Source organism: Anabrus simplex, chromosome 1, assembly GCF_040414725.1.
Source record: "Anabrus simplex isolate iqAnaSimp1 chromosome 1, ASM4041472v1, whole genome shotgun sequence".
NCBI classification, from domain to species: Eukaryota; Metazoa; Arthropoda; class Insecta; order Orthoptera; family Tettigoniidae; genus Anabrus; species Anabrus simplex.
The window spans coordinates 88,769,321-88,792,725 of record NC_090265.1 but is presented as its reverse complement, the minus strand read 5'-3'; positions in this window follow the sequence as shown (position 1 = coordinate 88,792,725).

The following is a 23,405-nucleotide window of genomic DNA, read 5'->3' as shown; positions in this document are numbered from 1 at the left end:
TAGGGACAAATTAACAATCTGGGCTTCAAGCCCCACTTTTTACAATTTCTGAGCTCTCCGCTCAACTTTACCAAGGCATATTTTCGTTCAAAGGGCAGAAAACCCCTTCATTCACGGAGCCTTTGCTCCAAAAACCATATCAGGCCTCCTAGAGGCACTTTTACCACATATAAAAGAGCTGAACCGCTCTCAATTTTCTGGGCCTATCAAAGGCCACAACAGCCTTTACCATTAACTGTCCTCAAGGCACATTTACAAAGAAACAGGGGTATCTTGTACCCAACCTACTGGGCCTTAGTAGAAAAATGACAGGTTAAATTAATGGCCCAAAATGCAAAATGAATGGAGGCGTGAATTTGCACTCCTACATGAAACTTCTTAAAACCTAAGAGGCACTCGGCCGGTGAAACAGGGGTTATTCCCAAACTAGGGAGGTAACTCGTATACAGAATAAATTTAACACATTAAGGAACTAGAAGAATATCGGTTAAAAAATGTAGTCACCTCAAAACAAAATGAAGGGGAGCTCGAGAGGGTAAAGCACTCTCTATCCCCGATTTACTGTTAAAGATAAATGAAGTTTTTACATAAACAAGAAGAAATTTACATTTTTAAGAGATAGGTTACATGGTAAAAGTTTCGGACCTTCCTCGCGGGTTAAACTGCTGAGCTAGCAAGAAATAATGATGTTAAGCGGCTATTACCTTACTGAAGAACTGCTGCCTGAAGAAAGAGGCGCTTCCTGCCTTCTGCTACATGTCCATACACTAAGTTAAATGTTGATGATGTGGCCGAGACAAGAAAATCATCAGTTTTTATACCCTCGGGGAAGATTAGAGACCTTTCATGAATAATTAAGACACACCCACAGGCGTTTATTGGCTAAAGTACACAGTCACACACAAAATCGAAGAAAAAAGACACGATTGGTCAAAAATTAATTACAGAAATAATTGATTGGCTAACTTCAAATTGGCGGAAAGAAAAGATCAATATTGCCAACCCACAAATGAAAGAACGAAATTTAGTAAAGAGAAAACTTATGAATACAAAATTTCTTCAAAAAAGTTCCTTCACTTCGCACCAGGGTGCATGATCATAGTTTTTTTTGGTAGAGACATCTATAAGAGAATGTCCACACTTCTTGATCAAATGGAAAGCAAAACAAGTTGAAATCCACACAGTATTGACAACTTCGTAATCACAAAATTTACGGTAGTGACATCTTCTGAGAAACTTATGTGTTGATCCAGTTTTTAAATTTCAGAGTTTCTCCTGTAGAGGAGGACTTTAAGGCGGAAAATTCAAATGTGTGGCGTAGAGGTGTACCAGCCGGTACACTAACTTCATACACCCTTAAGATATCACGGCCATGGAGTTCAGAAACCGATGATCCTAGATGTTCCGACAGTGTTGCATTTATTTGTCGCCTGAGATTTACGTTGACATTGAACTACGAATCAACATTCCGCAACCCCTTGTTTTTCTAAACTTCACGTAGCCTTCATCAATGCAGTGTTTAGAGTTCTTCATTTATACTTATTTTTCTTCGTTAACATCGTTATCATTATTATTGAATCGTAATGTACATTTAGGATACAGGAATATGATAAAATGAAATGGCGTATGACTTTTGGTGCCGGGAGTGTCCGACGACAGTGGTGTGGAAATTTATTACTGGAGCAGAAGTAACAGGAAACCAGAGATTTCTTAGGTTACTCAACACCAATTTATGCATAGAATATTTTACATGCATTCATGGAGATTTGAATGCAAGGTAAAGGGTGAAGAATCATTTAGAGCAAAGAGACATCTATCACTCCCATTTCACGTATGTGCAAGGGCATTTGGGATACCCTGTGGTACTAATTCTCAGTACTGAATCTCTGCAATTGCATCTACGATTTTCATGAGATTAGATCTATAGCAATGTTGAAGGTCACAGATGAGATGAGGTAAGATGCGCCAGATATTTCTGACAACGTCAATGATTTTAATCAAGTCGACAGTGTGTTATAGCGGTTTACACATTCGCCTGATATGAGCAGTTGCGGGATTGATGCCGAGTGCGTCAAATGGCATTTAAAAGGCTGCGTAAATGTGAAATATATTTATCACTGGATAGAATAGAAAGCTGCAACACAAATGTTCTATCGAACTATTCTCTGTACTCTTCGTATCATAAGAACAGGCTTATTTAGAATAAATATTGAGTGTAAATACTAATTATTTATTATTAATATTATTCAGGCTTTCTTGTGTTTCCTTTCTTTTCAATTGCATTAAACGTGATAACTATTCAAACTTAGTGAGACACTATTGATCTTCTGATTTTTTCATTAATAGGTTCTTTATATTCAAATTTGGTACTTTCCTCATAATTCTGCAGGTTTGTAAAACCACTATCTTTTTCATCTCATTGTATATATTGTGGTAAGCTTTGATCTGGTGAAGTGCAACGTACAGAAATTTTACCTGCTGGTATTACGACGACACTATTCTTTTGACAAATCTCTCATATTTCATTGGGCAAAGGCAGGTACTTGTGGATGATTTACATGGCCTTCTCTTGGATGCTCTCAGGAGCTGAGATTGACACGCAGAACAGGTATGGGACTTTTGTGGCCTTGCTTGCCAATGCAATATCTAGTTAGTTGCGACTCTCTGTTCTGTCTGTCTGTGCATTCCTATTCCAGTATATTTTTCACTCTAGATTCTCGTAAACCACTTTGTGAATGAGGTCTAAAGTAGGGTGTGTGATCGTGGTAAGACCATTGTCCAAATTAATCCACTGACAACTTTGGCAACGTTACCATGTTGTGGGAATGGTATTATTGGGGGTTAGCTCAGCTAATGGTTTGTGACGTAGCATAAGATTCAAGTAGGCAGAATTCAGATATCTTATTATCTTGGTACGATATTTTATAATAGTGGTAAAATAAGCAATAATAATAATAAAAAGAAAAATAACCAAGAATCAGAATCCGGCAAGGGAGTAAAAACCCAAAGGATTCAAAATTAGGATGAACTACTACTACTACTACTACTACTACTACTACTACTACTACTAATACTTAAATGTTTTAATTTCTCCCCTGAAGGGGGAGGCGGGCCTCTTAGACGGTAACGCGGTCTCTCAGACCGGGAGTTTTGTTACGGCGAATGAGATGCGCGAAGGGGGTTGGCGGCCGTGGTCTATACTAGGAACTTTCCCGTTATTTGCTTTAGTTCAGGATAATGGAAAACCACGGAAAACCTTTCTCGGGACAGCCGACGGATGGGACCAGCCATGAGGTCCAGCCCTGTCCCGTCTCCCGAATGCAGAGGCGTAGAGCCACGATAGAGACGTGGCCACTCCTCTTCTGCTCGGTCGGCCGGTCAGAGTGCAGAGCTGTTGGACCACGGACCACCCGTGGCTACTTGTGGGCCGAGCCCCGCTCTGCATCTACCGACAAGGATGTGAAAAGAATCGATAACAAGATCAATGGCAAACAACAAGGAAGAGGACCGATGTACTAGCATAGCGATAAGAACCTCCATTAAGATTTGAATTAGCCACAAAACATTGATTACAATATAGACAAAAATGAGATACCCAAGTACAATTGCACAATGTAAGGCACCTAGAGAGAAGAACCCTATACTGGGGAAGGAAAACGGAATCACAGTCAGGGATGGGAAACGGGACCTCGCCGAGCAAAGTAAAAATACCGAATATTTGGAAAAGTATCACTACATAAAGAAAGAGTCTGTGAGGCATTGGCGGAGAATATTGCACTTACTGTAATGTTGCAACAGTCAGACATCGTGATGCTTCAATTCCAAAACTAGCTATATGAACTAATCAAGCATAGCACTCGCACCGAATGCACAAAGTTACTAGAATATATGATGGCTTGAATAGAGGCGAGAAGCGCCAGATCCAGAAAGGAAAATGAATCCCAATAAATATTAAAATTTATTTGCTCACCAAGTGTCTTCAAATAAAAAGTCGTGACTAGCACGCGGCACGGCAAGATGATGGGCCTTCTACACACACACCACAGTCAAGAATGGACTGAGGAAGGGGCGAAAAGTCTAATATATATAGAGTTTTTGGAAGGTTCTCGAGCCATACAAAAGTATTCGAGAAAGTTGGCAGAAAATGACGCATCGTGACACGACGATGACACGTTGAGCGAAGAGACAGAGTCATGCGGCGTTCAGTAGTATTACAAGCAGCGGTGTGAGGCATTGGTAGTATGGCGGCGATGCAGAAGTCGACGACAAAGGTAAATTAAGTAGCATGTAGACTCTTGGGGGAATGATTTTTTTTAATTTGCTTTACGTCGCACCGACACAGATATGTCTTATGGCGACGATGGGATGGGAAAGGCCTAGGAAGTGGAAGGAAGCGGCCGTGGCCTTAATTAAGGTACAGCCCCGGCATTTGCCTGGTGTGAAAATGGGAAACCACGGAAAACCATCTTCAGGGCTGCCGACAGTGGGGCTCGAACCAACGATCTCCCGATTACTGGATACTGGCCGCACTTAAGCGACTGCAGCTATCGAGTTCGGTGGGGGGAATGTTACAATATCGCCGGGTGTATTCAACAGGGTCTGGTATCGATCAACCACTTACAATATGGTCTATATTTTCTCTGCCCACATTACATATTCTAAAGGGTTCGTTTGGTAAATACTGGTCTTTGAGATACTTTCGGCAGTACTTTGTGGCTACAACATGGTCTTGTATGACCAACATGAATCCTTCTCTTTCACAAAAATGTTACTCACAGGTAACGATTTGAAAGCTAGAAGTAAACATCTACCTCGTTTAAGGAGGCCTGGATCTGTTTACTTCCCTACCTTTTCTGTAGTGCAGTGCCGTCGTCCATCTTCTTAATAATAATAATAATAATAATAATAATAATAATAATAATAATAATAGTGGGGATTTACCAGTTACCTCCATCGGGCGCGTCCCATTGGAATTGGGGAAGCTCGCTGGCTCTGCGGCCAGCAGAGTCATAGGGTAGTAGGGAAATAAAATACCACCGTGAAAAATCTGGTCCCTTGCCAGGGTTACGGCGAAGACTGGTAAATGACCAGAAGCCAGAAAACATCTTGAGGCAACCTCTAGGGCTAACAACTCTAGTTGTAAAAGGATGGGTACCCCTCCAAAACAAAGTCAAGTCAAGAAGCATGATGGCACAACATTTCAAGAAATATACCCCAGGGGGTAAGTCTTCGGATAAATCCCTCGTCGTGAACGCCACGGCGCACGAGTCTCGTTCGGATTCTGGGGGAGACTCGACATCATGCTACAGACGAGTCAGAGCGTCTCGGTGTACACCAAAGTGTCAAAAACTCAGGCCATAATCCAAAACCTTTCTAGCAATTTTCAATATAAATTCACTTATACAAACTGGCAAGCGGAAAACCCTCACCAAATCTCTTCACGAAAATCAGATATCCATAATGGCCCTACAGGAAACAAGGTACCCAGATGAAAAGATTTTTGAATCTGAAGGCTACAGATTTTTCAAGAGCAAAGCGCAAAAAGGAATCCTCAATGGAGCTGTGATGCTTGGAACTGCGATTGCTGTTAGAACCAAGATTCTTAAATCGGTTGCAAATTTCTAACCTGTGAATGACAGATTGTCTATACCAACAATTAAATGCGCGAACAAAACCTACGCCCTAGTTAACGCACATGCTCCTCCAAACGATAAGAACAAGTCTGATCCAGACGAAGTAGATAATTTCTGGGACCTACTGGATGAAAAATTAAACGAAATTCCCAAACACCATGTCAAGCTTCCTTTGGGTGACTTAAATGCGCAACTAGGTCGCGAACAGAAGTACAAAAAAGTGTAGGAAATTACACTGCTCACAAAAGAACCATTTGCGAAAATCACAACCTGCAGTTCATGTCAACCCACTTTCGCCATCTACTCAGAAAACAAATGACTTGGCGTTCTCCCGTTCAAACTCTCGGAGAGTTCCAAATTGAACAAGCGGCAATCTCCAGGAGAAACAGCCCTGAGATTATGAATGTCAAAGTAAAGAAAAGCATCAGTGTGGCCTCAGATCACTATATATTTCTGATCAAATTCAAACCAATTCCTGCAAACACAAGGAAGACAACCAAACAGATCACACGATTCGACAACGATACACTTCGGAAAGGGGTCGAAGAGTTCCAGGAGAAGGCTAGACCAAATGACTGTGACTTTAACAACACCAAAAGTCTCCTTTTTGAGGCCGCCAAAGACATTGCAGAAATCAAGAGAAGCAAAAAGCATGTCTGGTGGAACAGTACCTGCGAATCAGTCCTCCAAGAAAGACTCAATGCGTAGAAACAGTACTACTCTACGAAATCAGAAACTGATTGGGAATCCTACAAAACCCAACGTGCCCAAGCAGCTAGGGTGTTCAGAACTGAGAAACGTAAATACGAAAAATCTCTCATTGATAAGACAGAACAAAACTTTAGGAAGAATGAAAGCAGAGTGTATTACAGAGCCTTCAAACGCAAGCACACTGGCTATGAACCACCATCTCTATGAATTGAGCGAAAGGACGACACACTGGCGACGTCAGATGTAGAAAATAGTAGCATTCTGACAGACTACTTCAAGAATTTACTCAATTGCCCTAAACCGCAAAGCGCCATTGAGACCAAGGAACCCTTACTCAGGTACCCAGATTCCAGACCACACGAAAAAGATGAATTCAAGCGCCACATTGCCCTTCTCAAAAATAACAAAGCGCCGCGGGAGGACTCAGTAGTAGCAGAACTATTGAAATATGCCCCAGAGGAATCACTTGATATCTTGCAAAAGGAAATAGAACTAATTTGAAGCAAGGAATCCCAACCCGGAGATTGGAAAATAGCTTTGATCCATCCATTACACATGAAAGGCAGCATGAATAACATCAACAGCTGCAGTGGAATATCCTTGCCATCCGTTACTTACAAAATTCTATCACTTGCCATCCTGGATCGTTTGGAAGCACAAGTCGAACATCAAATAGGTGAATACCAAGGAGGGTTCAGAAAAAGTCGCTCAATAGCCGAACAGATCCTAAATCTCAAAACGATCATCAGATATTGTACACTAAGTTTCAAGTTGTATGTGTCTGTCTTTGTGGACTTCAAGAAAGCGTAGGACTCCATTGACCGGGAAGTCCTGCTAAACATCTTAAATTAATTTGGAGTTGATTTGAAACTGTTGTCATTAATTAGAGCCACCCTGACCGATACAAAATCCAAGGTGACGTTCCACGGATATATCTCGCATTCCTCTGACATCAAAACAGGAGTCCGACAAAGTGATGGGCTATCCCCGATACTCTTCAACTGCGTTCTTGAAAAGATCATCAGAACCTGGCGGGCGAGATTACAGGAAACCAACTACAGTCCACTAAGAATAGAAACCAAATCCAAGGGGATCACAACAGACTGCTTAGCATTTGCCGATGATAATGCCGTTCTCTCAAACGACGTAGAAACCGCTAGAGCTGAAGTTGTTAAGGAAATTGCCGAACAAACTGGTGTGCAGATATCGTTTGAAAAAACAGAAATAATGACTAACATCAAACAGGCCCCACCAAAACTTCATACAAAATACGAGAACATCACCCGAGTAGACAAATTCAAATACCTGGGTGAGATCATCATGAAAAATGGACTGGACAAAGAAGCACATCAGGAGCGAGTACGCAAACTGGAAATAGCCTACCAAACATCCCGCGCAATCTACAACAAAAATGCCTTTCCCAAAACACCAAGATACGTCACTATGAAACAGTTCTGAGCCAGTAGTTTTATATGCAGCCGAAACCCTGTCTCTAAATGCTAACAAAAGACTCCTTGAAGTCCTGGAGAAAAAAGAGCGCAAAATTATGAGAGGAATGTTGGGATCAAAGTACAGAAATGGAATCCATCAAAAGAGATCCAACGAAGAAGTCTAGAGCAAAATAGAGAAAATTACTGACACAATCCGAAAAAGGCGGGCACGATTTTACGGTCATCTGAAAAGAATGGGCGGAAGAAAGTTAACTAAAGAGATCTTTCTCTTTTTTTATTCAAATCCCAAAACCACAATTCCCTGGTTTAGAAATACCAAAGAAGATCTGCAAATGCTACATATCTCAGCAGAAGAAGCCCTTAACAGAGATCGCTTCCGCAAGAAAATATTGACGAACGGGCTAACCCAAGACGAGCAACCGAAGAGAGGACACGGTGCCCCTTGGACAGAGGAGCGTAAGCGGGCCCACTCACAAAGAATGAGGGAAATTTGGGCTCTAAAGAAGGCCAAGTTCAGTGTCAAATGCAAGAAGACTTAACGTGGTCCTTGATGGCCCCAGCGAATTATACAATAATAATAATAATAATAATAATAATAATAATAATAATAATAATAATAATAATAATAAATGTTACTGGGGTACCCGTGGAATGCAGAGGTGAAAGAAGGTGCGGACTGGAATGGGCCTAACTACAAAGTTGAGATATGAATTAAAATTGCATTAAAGGTTATATTTTCGAAAATAGCAAAACTTAACAATTTTCACATAAAATTTCAAACTTTAACACATAACAACAAGTCAAATCCGGTACAAGACCAGGAAAGCCACGATTTAGAGATAATTTAACAATCCGGGCTTGAAGCCCCAATTTTTACAATTTCTGAGCTCTCAGCTCAAAACCACCTATTTACCAAAGGACAGAAAACCCCTAATAACATGTAGCGCTTGCTCGAATCTTTGAATACTAAGCCTCTTTGAGGCACTTTTACCACATGTAAAAGAGCTGACACGCTCTCAATTTTCTGAGCCTATCAAAGGCCACAACAGACTTTACCATTAACTGCCCTCAAAGCACACTTACAAAGAAACAGGGCTATCTTGTAGCCAACCTACTGGGCCTTAGTAGAAAAATAACAGGTTAAGTTAATGGCCCAAAATGCAAAATGAATGGAGGCGTGAATTTGCACTCCAATATGAAACTTCTTAAAACCTAAGAAGCACTCGGCCGATGAAACTTGGGCTATTCCCAAACTATGGAGGTGACTCGTATACAGAATAAATTTAACACATTAAGGACTAAAAGAAAATCGGTTACAAAAACGTAGTCACCTCAAATCAAAATGAATGGGAGCTCGAGGGGGTAAAGCACTCTCTATCCCCGATTTACAGTTAAAGATATATGAAGTTTTTACATAAACAAGAAGAAATTTACATTTTTAAGAGATAGGTTACATGGTAAAAGTTTCGGACCTTCCCCGCGGGTTAAATGCTGAGCTAGCAAGAAATAAAGATATTAAGCGGCAATTAACTTGTTGAAGAGCAGCTGCCTGATGAAAAGGGGCGCTTCCCGCCTCCTACTACATGTCCATACACTAAGCTAAATGTTGATGATGTGGCCGAGAGACAAGAAAATCAGCAGTTTTTATACCCTCGAGGAAAATTCGAAACCTTTCATGAATAAAACCGCCACACCCACAGGCTTTTATTGGCTGGCTAAAAGTTACACATCAAAATTGAAGAAGAGAGGCACGATTGGTCAAAAATTAATTACAGAAATAATTGATTGGCTAACTTCAAAACTGGCGGAAATAAAATATTAATATTGCCAACCCACAAATGAAAGAACGAAATTTAGTTATAGGAAAACTTATGGGTACAAAATATCTTCAAGAAAAGTTCCTTCACTTCCCACCAGGGAGCATGATCATAGTTTTCTTTTTTTTTAGTAGAGACATCTATAAGAGAATGTCCACACTTCTTGATCAATGGAAAACAAAACAAGTTGAAATCCACACAGTATTGACAACTTCGTAATCACAAAATTTACGCGTGGTTTCCCATTTTCACACCAGGCAAATGCCGGGGCTGTACCTTAATTAAGGCCACGGCCGCTTCTTTCCACTTCCTAGGCCTTTCCCATCCCATCGTCGCCATAAGACATATCTGTGTCGGTGCGACGTAAAACAAATAGCAAAAAAAAAAAAAAAAAAAAAAATTACGGTAGTGACATCTTCTGAGAAACTAATGAGTTGATACAGTTTTTAAAGTTCAGAGTTTCTCCTGTAGAGGAGTACTTTAAGGCGGATAATTCAAATGTGCGGCGTAGAGGTGTACCAGCCGGTACAATAATAATAATAATAATAATAATAATAATAATAATAATAATAATAATAATAATAATAATAATAATAATAATAATAATATATTATATTATATTATATTATATTATATTATATTATATTATATTAATAATATGTTATTATTATTATTATTATTATTATTATTATTATTATTATTATTATTATTATTATCATAGCGTAGTAGTATCATTATTATATTGTAATTGTTGAAAATATATGTAAGATACTTGGGGAAATTATGATCAACAGCCTAGTACTCTTTATATTATGTGGAATATGCTGGCTATCGTATAGTTGTGACGTCAGAACTGGTGGTTGTAATCAATTGGCGATATCATTTGTAATCAAGCGGCTATTGGCAATACATTAGGTACTATAAATTAGGTACTACCGTGGCATTCCCTAAATATTGAAAACGAACTTCACTTCTTGATGACAATGTAACGAGACGTACTAGGCAGGATGAGGAGTGGAGTAGTTTGTCGTCGCTTTCCTTGATGGGGCAGAACGTGCTATTGTAGTACATCTAAACCCTACGAGCGTTCAAACTCACCAGACGTGCTCTGGTCGGCATGGTACCACTCACACCTCAGCAGCTACCATACTGCTATAATTATATATCAGACTGAGATTTCTATGGACGCCATATTTTGTTATAATCTGCATCTATCAAGAAATACACAGTGCTTGTGGTTAAAGGTTAAATAAAAGAACAAAATCATCGAAGGAGCGATGATAAATCCATAACTTGTTTCTAGTCATTCGATCGGGTCAGGAATGGAATGAATGAAGCCCCCGTCTAGCGGCGAGGATAGGAATTGCGCTGGCTCCCCAAGCCTGTCGCACTCCTCTGGGGGAATGATTATTGACTGACAGTTGAAATGAAATGATGTTGCAGAGTGTTGCTTGAATGAAAGATAAGCCTACAGGGAATACCAGAGTACCCGGAGACAAACCTGTCCTGCTTCTGCTTTATCCATTACAAATCCCGCATGGAGTGATCGAGATTTGAACCACGGAACCCAGCGGAGAGAGGTTGGTGCGCTGCAACCTGAGCTACGGAGGCTCTTCGAATCAACAATACAAACTCATTTGTCCCCGGGGTATCAGTAGCCCGATGGTCTGTTCATAAACTCATCGGTCTTTACTGATCAGTAAGACGACTGCAATGGTCTAATATTGTCAGATCTAAAACAACATGCCTGTGTGCCAAATATCTAAGTCGTAAAGCATCCTAGTGTAAATAGTATGCTAATGTCCTTCTCAATTCGTACTCGTCACGCAATGCTTCGTGCAGATAAAGTGAAAGTTAATGTATAACCTTGACTTAAAAGGAATTTCGATTCAAGTTCGGACCACGACTTCTAGTAAGGCTTGAAATGTTTTAACTCATTCTATTTGTGTTCACCTGTCCTTGGCTGTGTAGTACTCCATAAACTCATTCGTATTTTCTCAAATAATATACTTGTTACAGTTCACACAATTTCAATCCTTTTGTTTATATTTATACCGCAAGGAATGAACCTATTTTTCTAAATTTTATCTTCTGAAATTACTCAAATTTTGTTGTATATTCTTTGTTGTTCTCATTTTCTTAGATGTAGAAATATTGCGATGACAATGATACCATGTTCTGTTCCTCTCTGCAGAGGTAAAAAAATGCAATTATTGATATATTGGCTTTATATCTGATGATCTGGCTAGATAGAAGGAAGGATCTAATGGGTTCAATATGCAGGTATATTTTGCTGGTTGTTCAGCGTCGTATTAACACGTCGAAGGTTTTCGGCGACGCAAGGAAGAGAAAGGGCTAGAATTTGGAGAGTAGCGGTCATGGCCCTAATTAATGTACATCCCCAGCACTTGACTGGTTTGAAAATGGTAAACTATGGAAAACCGTCTTCAGGGCTGCCTACGATGGGATTCGAACCCACCTCCTCCCAAATGCAAGCTCACAGGTAAGTGACCCTGATCGCCCGGCCGTCTTACTCGGTGTGGATTCAATCTAGGTAGGAAAACAAAAAATCAAAGAATATTTCTGCACAGGACATGAAGGCCGCTGTAGGGACAGAGTGGTTAGCTTTACGGTCGGTCGCCTTTGCCATGGTACTGAGTATCTCAGGGCCACGTGCACCTTTGGAGGTGGACATCTCGTTTATTACATTATTCGGTTTCCTGACAGTGATTCGAACCTACGCTCTTCCAAGTGAGACGAGTGTGCCTTTAGCATCTACACCTGGCAGCCGCTTGAATCTAATCAAGATACATTAAACAGTTTGATCTAACAGTCCAAAGTTGACATCTTAAATACCCCTTCAGATCTCATTTTGTCACCAATAGTTTATTTCCTAAATAAATATAAGTGCCCTGATGTTTCTTCAAGTATGACCTCCTGTAGGATTTTTTTGTTAGTGGCTTTACGTCGCACCGACACAGATGGGTCTTATGGCGACGATGGGATAAAAAAATCCCAGGAGTTGGAAGGAAGCGGCCGTGACCTTAATTAAGATACAGTCCCAGCATTTGCCTGGTGTGAAAATAAGAAATCACGGAAAGCCATCTTCAGGGCTGCCGACAGTGGAATTCGAACCCACTATCTCCCGGATGCATGTTCACAGCCGCGCGCCCCTAACCGCACGGCCAACGTAGGATGGTTTGTTGGTCATTGTGATATTATAAATAATTTAACTCCAAGATTTCCTGTAACTGACTTGCTGGTTCAGATCATGCATTGTTCTTCCACTGGATTATCCACATTGTTGGGACTATTTCTCGTGGCCTGCATCCCTTATTCTTGGACTGGATAATCAGATTTCTACATTATCTGTTCCTCTCCTAATTACATGGCCAGTGAAAGTTGACGGAGCAGAATCTGGCCCGAGAGCCTCCTTTCAGTTCTAAATTATTTTTGGGGTGTTTGGTTCATGGAACTCTGAACATCCTTTTGCAGAAACGTCCTCTGGATTTCCTTCATACAGCGATACAATATTTGTACATCATAAAAAATGGTTATTACCTTCACTGCTAAAAGGCACCTTGTTCACAGTGCTGATGGTTTATTGAACAGTACACAGTCTATAACAGCACAGTTTATAAAATATTCAAACAGTAAGTGACTTTCGAAATCCTTGTTCCATCCTCGGTGAATATTAAGATTACTTTAAAAAACGTACAATTCACATGATTGTGTCCTACAAATATTAAAACTTAATGACTTGAAGTTGAGACTTGCGCAAATGATCCTTCTTCAACTGCCACCTGCTTACCTGCTTCCATAAGTGACATCACCAGTTTTTAATATATGGATGACACAATCATGCGGATTTTAGGTTCTTAATCACGCCTCTAACGAAAAAAATATTGTAGAGAGCAAACTCTAAAAGAGAACTGCTGATGAACATCAAGTGCAGGGAAATTGCATACTTTGTATTAGTATTTGCATTTATTATTGAACATAACAGGCGTTCAGCCCCAAATACATGTTCACAATAAAGAAACCACTTACAAAAACAGGAAAAAGGAGCAAACAAAAACAACAACACGAGACTCTTAGGGCATGTCATGAGGTCCATCAGATATTCAGGAAACGTGACCCTCCCTAGGTAGGATCGCCACAGCAGTCATCCTCAGTCCCTACATGCCACGTACATCAACCCCGCTGGATATAAAATAAATAAAATAAATAAACAAATAGCCAAAAAATTAAAACTATCGTTCTACTACTACTGCTTTCCGGCCATGTCATCATCCCTGGTGAGAAAAAGACCGCCCTCCCAATGATGACACGACCAGCCCTATCCTGGGCCCGTAAGACGCCTCGAACCATCCCTACCAGATGACAGCGCAGATTTCTCACCATTACATTAGCGGTCGACCTTGTGAGGCTCTAACCGCTCTCCTACTGTACCCCGCCACTCTCCTCCTCATTCAGCATATATCTCTCTTTTATTTCTAAGGGGTGGGCCCGTCCTACCCCCCTCCTCTTTCGGGAATGTCCTGCTCTCCGTTGCCAACTACTCCTTACTATCACTTACTGTACATAAATCGTGAGAAAACTAAATTGCGTACTTGATGCATGAGTAACGTGGTGAAAGATATGCATTATTACACCTCATATTAAAGGGCAAAATCGAAGGACAGCGAGGAGTAGACAGAAAAAGAACGTCATGTCTAAAAACATTCAAGACTGGACTGGAATACGAACCGTCGCACAACTCTACCGCGCTGCTGGAGATCGAGGAACACTATCCATACTGATCATCAACGTCCGAGAGACTGGGCAAGGCATACAGAAGGAGGAGTCACTTTAACATCCAATGTGAATTGAACAAAGGTTCTGAAAGCCTGTCATAGATTAATTATATTTTGTTAAACTGACATAGACTCTGAAGTGTTCAATAAATTGTTTTCAGGTTAAGTCGAGGACCAATACTGATTACAATCACCCTGTCTGGTACATTGACAGAACTAGATATTAATTCGTTTAAGAGATACGATGATAACTTCTTTGCTGAGTGGGTAAAAGCTTCAGAGGTCCATAAAGTCAGTTATATTATTTCAGTGTGTACAGTGCTATCAGTATAAAGAATTATTTGAATTCTTATTTTCCCTAGAATTTTTGGCGCTGGTACTTTGTAATTTTAGCCAAGTTTTATGACCAGGTGATTTACCTGATGCCAACCCTTCATGGAGGGGTATAACGTGTGATTTTATACGCTGTATCCATGGTGTTAGGGTAGCGTGCCTGCCCCTTACCCGGAGGACCTGGGATCGATTCCCGGCCAGGTCAGGGATATTTATCTGGATATGAATGTGGGGTCAAGATTCGAGGTCCACTCATCCAACGTGATTAGGCTACAATTGACAAGTCATCTGAATGTGAGATAGAGAGCCCGGTTTAAAAAGCCAAAAATAACGGCCGATATGATTCGTCGTGTCGACCACACGACACTTTATAATCTGCAGGACTTCGGGCTGAGCAGCGGCCACTTGGTAGGCCAAGGCCCTCCGGGTCTTTTGTGCCATGGGATTTGGTTTTTGTGTTTCTGTGGTGATGTTTACTGTGATCTTGTATGCATTTATAGTATTAAGACGAACGAAAACCGCCCACGTCCGAGTTAGAGGAATTAGCCAGACGCGGTTAAAATCCCCGACCTGGCCGGGAATCAAACCCGTACCCTCTAAAAAGAAGCCCACTACACTGATCATTAAGCCAAGGATAAAGAGTTATTTGTATGTCAATGTGTAAATTGACTAACCAGGTGATGATACATTTGCCTATTTCTATGTAATCTATGTATCGCGTGCTGCAAACTACCCCAAATTATCCAGGAATTATCTTCATTATTGCAATACAAGTGTACTTCTGTCCACAATCAACTTACAGTTTTTGAAGCCACAGGTACAACAAAACAAAAACAAACCGATATTTTCGATCAAATAATTGTCTACATGAAAAAATACTACGGCAGAGTTTAATGCTCATGGCAATAGTTATCATTAAAACCCAAAATAGTATATAAGATTATAATGAAACAGTTTTGAAAGTAGTAGTAGTAGTAGTAGTTGTGTGGATCATCAGTCGAAAGACTGGTTTGATGCAGCCCTCCATGTCACCCTATCCCATGTTAACTTTTGATTTCTACGTAAGTATTATATCCTATATCTACTCTAATCTGTTTTTCATATTCATATATTTTTCAACCCCTGCCTTTTTTACTGCCTACACTTCCCTCAGACTGCATGAGTTGGCCGTGCGGTTAGAGGCGCGCGGCTGTGAACTTGCTTCCGGGAGATAATGGGTTCGAATCCCACTGTCGGTGGCGCTGAAGATGGTTTTCCGTGGTTTCCCATTTTCACACCAGGCAAATCCTGGGTCTGTACCTTAATTAAGGCCACGGCCGGTTCCTTCCAACTCCTAGGCCTTTCCTCTCCTAACGTCGCCATAAGACCTATCTGTGTCGGTGCGACGTAAAGCCACTAGCAAAAATAAATTCCCTCAGAGACAAATTGAACAATTTCTGGGTGCCCTATCATTATATCGCTTCTTCTGGTCAAATTTCGCCAAATCGTTCTCCTGTCACCAATTCAATTGAGTATCTCTTGATTTGATCTACCCAACTCGCATTCAGCATTATTCTGTAACACCACATTTCAAAAGCTTCTACTCTCTTTCCTCCTGAGATAGTCATCGTCCAAGTTTCACTGCCATACAATGCCACGCACCAGACGAATGTTTTCAAAAATACCAGGCGACTTACGAGTGCCATACTTTCTACTTATAAATGTCCCTCATGCACAAATGATGAATGGGATGTCTACTAATTGACTTTCACAGGGGCACTACTACCATCAGGCAGGTCACGTTAGAATATGAAGAGATAACAACCGGACAGTCGCTCGCAGCATGTTCCGCGGCGCTACCCGTCTAATGAAACACTTTGGATTAGTAAACCTCGTTTACGGCCGCATAGTACTAGGCTGGCGTCCGTACTAATGTACAGCAGCACTACATTTGCTGTCTGCATAACGAGAAACGACTAGTGTGTTCAGCAACAACGAATACACAGACATCATTTTAATCTGTGGAGAATCTGCTGAGAATGCAGCCGAAGCTCCAAATAGACATCTGCCTTCTACACATGTATTTCGCCAAACAGTATTAGTTTTTGTTTCATAGAATGTCTACATGTGTATAAATTAATGAATATCCACAGCCTGTTTCCAATCATTCGACCGGGCCAGGAATGGAATGAATGAAGCCGCCATCTATCGGCGAGGATAGGAAATGTGCCGGCTGCCGAAGCCTGTCGCACTCCTTCGCGGCAATGATAAATGACTGATAGATGAAATGAAATGTTAATGGAGAGTGTTGCTGGAATGAAATATGACAGGGAAAACCGGAGTACCCGGAGAAAAAATGTCTTGCCTCCGCTTTGTCCAGCACAAATCTGACATGAAATGACCGGGATTTGAACCACTGTATCCAGCGGTGAGAGGCCAGCGCGCTGCTGCCTGAGCCACAGAGGCTTCTTGTATAAATTAACAAGTTATTAATTTTTCTTTTCTGCACCTTCGGCGTGTTTACAAATGAAACCTGTTATGGAACGTGTGCAGTAAAATGACTTCTATTCACAACATCCACAATACAGCACGTTGTAGTACTCCTTCGAAAACAAGTTATTAGGCATCCCACGCATCACTAGTGCATGCGGGACACTTGTAAGTAGAAAGTACGGCGCTCGCGAACCGCCTGGTATATTTCCAATTCCTATATCAATGTTCGAACTGAGTAAATTTCATTGCTTAGAAAAGGCTCATGCTAGTCTGCATGGTATGTCCTCCTAACTTCCGCATCATTAGTTATGTAAGTACCCAAGTAACAATATACACCTACTTCGTTGAAGGCTTCATTCCTAATCTAATATTTCCTGCATCACCTGAGTTCATTCCAGTGCACTCCATTATTTTTGTTTTGGATTTCTTTACTTTCACCTTGTACTCCTTCTTCAATAATGTACCCAGACCACTCAGCAATTTATCCAGATCTGCTCCCGATTTAAAAAAGTACAATTTACATTACGTCGCACATGGTGACGATGGTATGGGAAAGTGTTAGGAGCGGGAAGGAAGCGGCCGTAGTCTTAAATAAGGCACAGCTCCAGCATTTGCTTGTTGTGAAAACAGGGGATTTCGGAAAATTATATTCAGGGCTCCTAACAGTGGGGTTCGAACGCGGTATATTCGAATACAAGTTTCGTTACGCTAACCGCGCAGCCGCTTGTTATTTATTTATTCATTTAAGTGATGATTTGCTATAGACGGTTTATATGCTGAGGTACATACTTTGTATGATGTAGTGCGAAGCTTCACAAATGCTGGAAGTTGCACGTGTGCAAACCGCCGCGTAACGGTGCAATGCGCAGCACATCAGGGCTCCACCCGGTACGGAGTACAGCTGTCACGCTGCCTGGCGCTGTCGGCTCGATACGGTGTGTCTCTTGAATGGATCATTCATAAAAAAAAAAAAAAAAAAAAAAGAACGAAGGTAAGCTGATGTTACATTTAAAAATGAATAGAATCTTATGTATTTTTGTAGTGCACGGCACTAACACAATATGTTAAATTAGAAAAAGCATGATCAAGTGCATAAGAAAGTCTTGCGGGGCTGAGTGGCTGAGACGGCTGAGGCTCTGGCCTTCTGACCACAACTTGGCAAGTTTGATCCTGAATCAGTCCCGTGGTATTTAAAGGTGCTCAAATACGTCAGCCTTGCGTCAGTAGATTTAATTGCACGTAAAAGAACTCCTGCGGGATTGAATTTCCGGCATCTCGGCGTCTCCGATATCCGTAAAAAAGTAGTTAGTGGGACGTAAAGCCAATATCATTATTAAGAGAGTCTTCAATCAAAAATATAATATATACCGGGCGAGTTGGCCCTGCGGATAGGGGTGCACAGCTGTGAGTTTGCATCTGGGAGATAGTGGGTTTGAACCCCACTGCCGGCGAATGGTTTTCCGTGGTTTCCCATTTTCACACCAGGAAAATACTTGGGCTGTATCTTAACTGAGGCCACGGCCGCTCCCTCTCCTAGGTCTTTCTTATCTCATCGTCACCATAAGACCTAGGACTATGTGTATCGGTGCAACGTAAAGCCAATTTAAATAAAAGTATATAAATATTAAAATACATTTCACAAGGAACACTAAAAGACTCAAATAGAAAACGACAGGGCAGCAAAATTAAATGGAATTAAACTGGCGAGAGCGTGAGATGAAAGAGATAAGCATCGCTAGTGCGCCTGAGGATAAATCAATCAATCAATCAATCAATCAATCAATCAATCAATCAATCAATCAATCAATCAATCAATCAATCAATCAATCAATCAATCAATCAATCAATCAATCAATCAATCAATCAATCAATCAATCAATCAATCCTGATCTGCATTTAGGGCAGTTGCCCAGGTGGTAGATTCTCTATCTGTTGATTTCCTAGCCTTTTCTTAAATGATTATTTGCCCAAATTTGTGCTCTTGAATTCCAACATTACCTTCATATTGTGATCTTTCCTACTTTTAAAGACGCCACCCAAACTTATTCGTCTACTAATGTCATTCTACGCCATTTCTCCGCTGACAGCTCGGAACATACCACTTAGTCGAGCAGCTCATCTTCTTTCTCCCAGTTCTTGCCAGCCCAAACTTTGCAACAAATCGAGCTGCTTTGGGTCAACCTCACTATAGTTTTCTTATGCACTTGTAAGGTGCATCTAATGGCACAACGCTTCCTGTGAAGCTCTACTGTGGGGCTATTAGTGCACTCTGTCTTCTGGAATGGGCTAGATCATGTTTATTACTTTCATTTATCTGTCTCTACGTCATCTCTAGCTTTGACAATCTTTAAGTAAAGCTAGTAACGCTATTCTGCAGTCACTGTTTGTGCTGTATAGTGTGACGGTATCACTCACAGGGTGTCCGGACATCTGCGGTCATTGAGATATACTTGTGGCTACTCACAGAAATTCACCAACAGTCAGAGGAGATTTTCGCTCAGTGCATCAGGGGCGGGCCCCATTAAATTAATCTCGGGATATCCCCGATAACCTGCCTGGGGTCCTGCTCGCTGGCTTTGAACACAAAATTTTTCTATCGGGCACACTATTTAGAGACTGATTACCTTCAGCCATCATTTTTCACATGACGATGGTTATATATAAAGTAATATATAGGGAGAATCAACATGGAATCGTCATCTGGGTGTGTCTGAACGACAAGAACAAGTCATCTCATGATTTTGGAAACATACAATTCTGCAATTTATAAACAAAGTATAAAGCATCCCAATGTATGTTGTGTTGAAAGTTGGATTAGCTCAATGACGGATGTTTGAGTAACAATATTTTAAAACTGACGCATGGTTGAAAGACATTCAAAAATGCATACCTTTTGCGCTCCACCTGCGATAAACGATATTAATAAAATTACAAATTGAAGGGAGAAAAATAACGTCATTCGATTTATGTAGGCCTATTGGTTATTTAATGAACAACCTCCAAACCCGAGTACATATAATAATTTGGTCGACAGTAAATTATATGTTTTGAAATGCTGATTACCATCACACTTTATCGAGAATGTTGATCTGTAACGATCGAGCAGGAGCCCAGACAGGTTAACGGGGATATCCCAAGATTAAGCTAATGAGGTCCACGCGCTGCTGCAGTGACCGGAAATTTTCTGTGAGTGCTGGGGAATTTCTGTGAGTGGGCACAAGTACATTTCTGTGACCGCAAATGTCCGTGACAGCAAATATCCGAAAACCACTCACAGGGATAGCTGTTGTATGTGGAAGACGGTTAGGTAACATCAACAGCTGGTTGGGTGAGGAAAACAACGGAAAACCACCCCTATCCTCATTTCCCTTGTACGTCTTTTCAGTGGCTCCTAGACAATAAGTTACACATGACGGTTTTTCTGTTAGAGATACAACCAGACTTCATGCTAAAACATACATACTGTAGAGAAGTCAATGAGCTTGACCATGCCAGAAATTAACACGTACCGACCACCTCTGGAACTGTCCTCATTTCATACAAAATGAGGACAGCAAGTCTGCCGTGGTGTGGTCGCGTGGTTACAAAATACGCTAAAACTGTTGCCAGACGGGCACTCCTACTCAGATGAGATGGAAGAATACCTCTAATATCGAACGATGAAGCAGAGCATCGACTACTTACGAAGAAGACGTGTGGGCAGTAAACATTTTCTTCTTATGGTGTAGATCAGAGGAAGTGGTGGGTGGGGGGTAGAAAAGAATAAGGTGTATCTTGATGCGCACAACGTCAGAAAGATGATGATGGTGGTGGCTAGTACATCGTGATTACAAAGATCAAGTGAATATAAAATAGGCTACTATATTAAAAGATAGTGCTCATGCGTAAAGGAACCTGAAGAGAAAATAATAGATTCCGAGAAAAGCGCGTTCAAAATAGTTTTTTTACAATTAGCCTTGCCTCGCACCGACACAGATAGGCCTTATGGCGACGATGAGAGAGGAAAGGGCTGGTGAGAAGGAAGCGGCGAGGTCTTAATTGAGGTACAGTGCCAACATGTTTCTGGTGTGAAAATGAGAAACCACAGAAAACCAGGGCTCGAAAGAGTGGGGTTTGAACCCACTATCTTCCGAATGCAAGCTCATAGCTGCGTGCCCGTAACCGCACGGCTAACTCGCTCGGTCAAAGTAGATCAACCTGGAACTTCCAATTTTCTAGTAGTCACTCAGAAGATCAATAAAAATAACACAACCTGTGGGCGATATAAACCATCAAAGCACACCGTACGTCCATGTAAATAAAAACATTAGTTCAACGTGTGTACTTGATAAGAGTCAGTTGAAACTGAGATGCGTGATAAAATAATTAATATAAAGTGAATGTTCACTATAATAATGTTCTGTTTAGACCAAAATAAATTTGAAAGTGCAGCTATTGTAAATCACCATAAAACCCGTTTCCTATACAATTTTCGCGTGAATACTAACAAATACATAAATGTAAGAGTGCATACTGTATGTTTCAGTATAATGTCGAAATCGCAAACCATTTTGACTTCCTCATCAGCTGCAATCAGAAAATTAAACTTGCGGTGTCTTCTCACTGTAGACCTTTGCATTACAGACCAACCTGTTTGCCTGTCAGCTTCACCGGCCGCTTTTTGGTGACGGCAATTTGTTCCACTTGAGGGAGGAGTCTGTACACCTGCCGTGGTTAGTGCATATGCTGTCAAGATCGAAAGTAAACGGTTTATTCATGGCGCAGTGTCTACTTCTGTAATTAAAAGGCAGGTGTCTTACCAGGTATGGGGTGGGTTCCATTGAAGCCTGCCCCTATTAACTCTCCAACGTCCATTACCAGTGGATGACTAGATAGCAGTCAGCTTCTTCCCATATCGCTGTGTTGGGGAAGTTAAGGACTGTCTGCTATTTATTTGTAATTCTTTAGGAAATCTGGAGTTGTTTCCTGAAACTTTTCAACAGCAGTCATCTCTGGGGATTTACAAAATATCCATTATTTAGGAGCAATTTCCATATGGACACTCGCAGTTTTAGTCCAGGAATAAGCAATGTTCGATCTACAGTATAAAATTAAGTTCAATAGTAGGCCTAATGTGGTAATAAAACAAACGGTGTAGTGTATTTAAATATGTAGAATGAACTGAAACTATATTTTAAAAAGGTAGGACAGTTTTCTCTTTACTTTTAAAGAAAAATGGTTCCAAAGTATTGTGAAGCACATTGAAATTTATATCCAAATATATTGTAAGTCCTACTGTAGCCTCTGTAGATCGGGCAGCAGAGCGCCGGCCTCAATAGTTCAAATTCTGGTCACTCCATGTGAGATTTCCCTGTTATCTATCCATCAATCAATCAATGCTGATCTGCATTTAGGGCAGTCAGCCAGGTGGCAGATTCTCTATCTGTTGTTTTCTAGCCTTTTAGTAATTGACATCCCCCTTGGTACGTTATTCCAATCTCTAATTCCCCTTCCTATGAACGAATATTTAACCAAATTTGTCCTCTTGAATTCCAACTATATCTTCATACTGTAATCTTTCCTACCATTAAAGACACAACTCAAACTTATTCGTCTATTAATGTCATTCCACGCCATCTCTCCACTGACAGCTCGGAACATACCACTTAGTCGAGCAACTCGGCTCCTTTCTCCAAAGACTTCCAAGCCCAAACGTCGCAAACTTTAGCCTATGTAACGCTACTCTTTTGTCGGAAATCACCCAGAACAAATCGAGCTGCTTTCCTGTGGATTTTTTCCATTTCATGAATCAAGTAATCCTGGTGATGGTCCTATACACAGAAACCATACTCTAGTTGGGGTCTTACCAGAGACTTATATGCCCTCTCTTTTACATCCTTACTCCAACCCCTAAACACCCTCATAACCATGTGCAAAGATCTGTACCCTTTATTTACAATCCAATTTAAGTGCTTACCGCAATAAAGATCTTTCCTTATATTAACACCTAGATACATACAGTGATCCCCATAAGGAACTTTCACCCAATCAACGCAGCAATTAAAACTGAGAGGACTTTTCCTATTTGTGTAACTCGCAACCTGACTTTTAACCATGTTTATCATCATACCATTGCCTGCTGTCCATCTCACAACATTATCGAAGTGTTTTTGCAGTTGCTCACAATCTTCTAACTTATTTATTACTCCATAG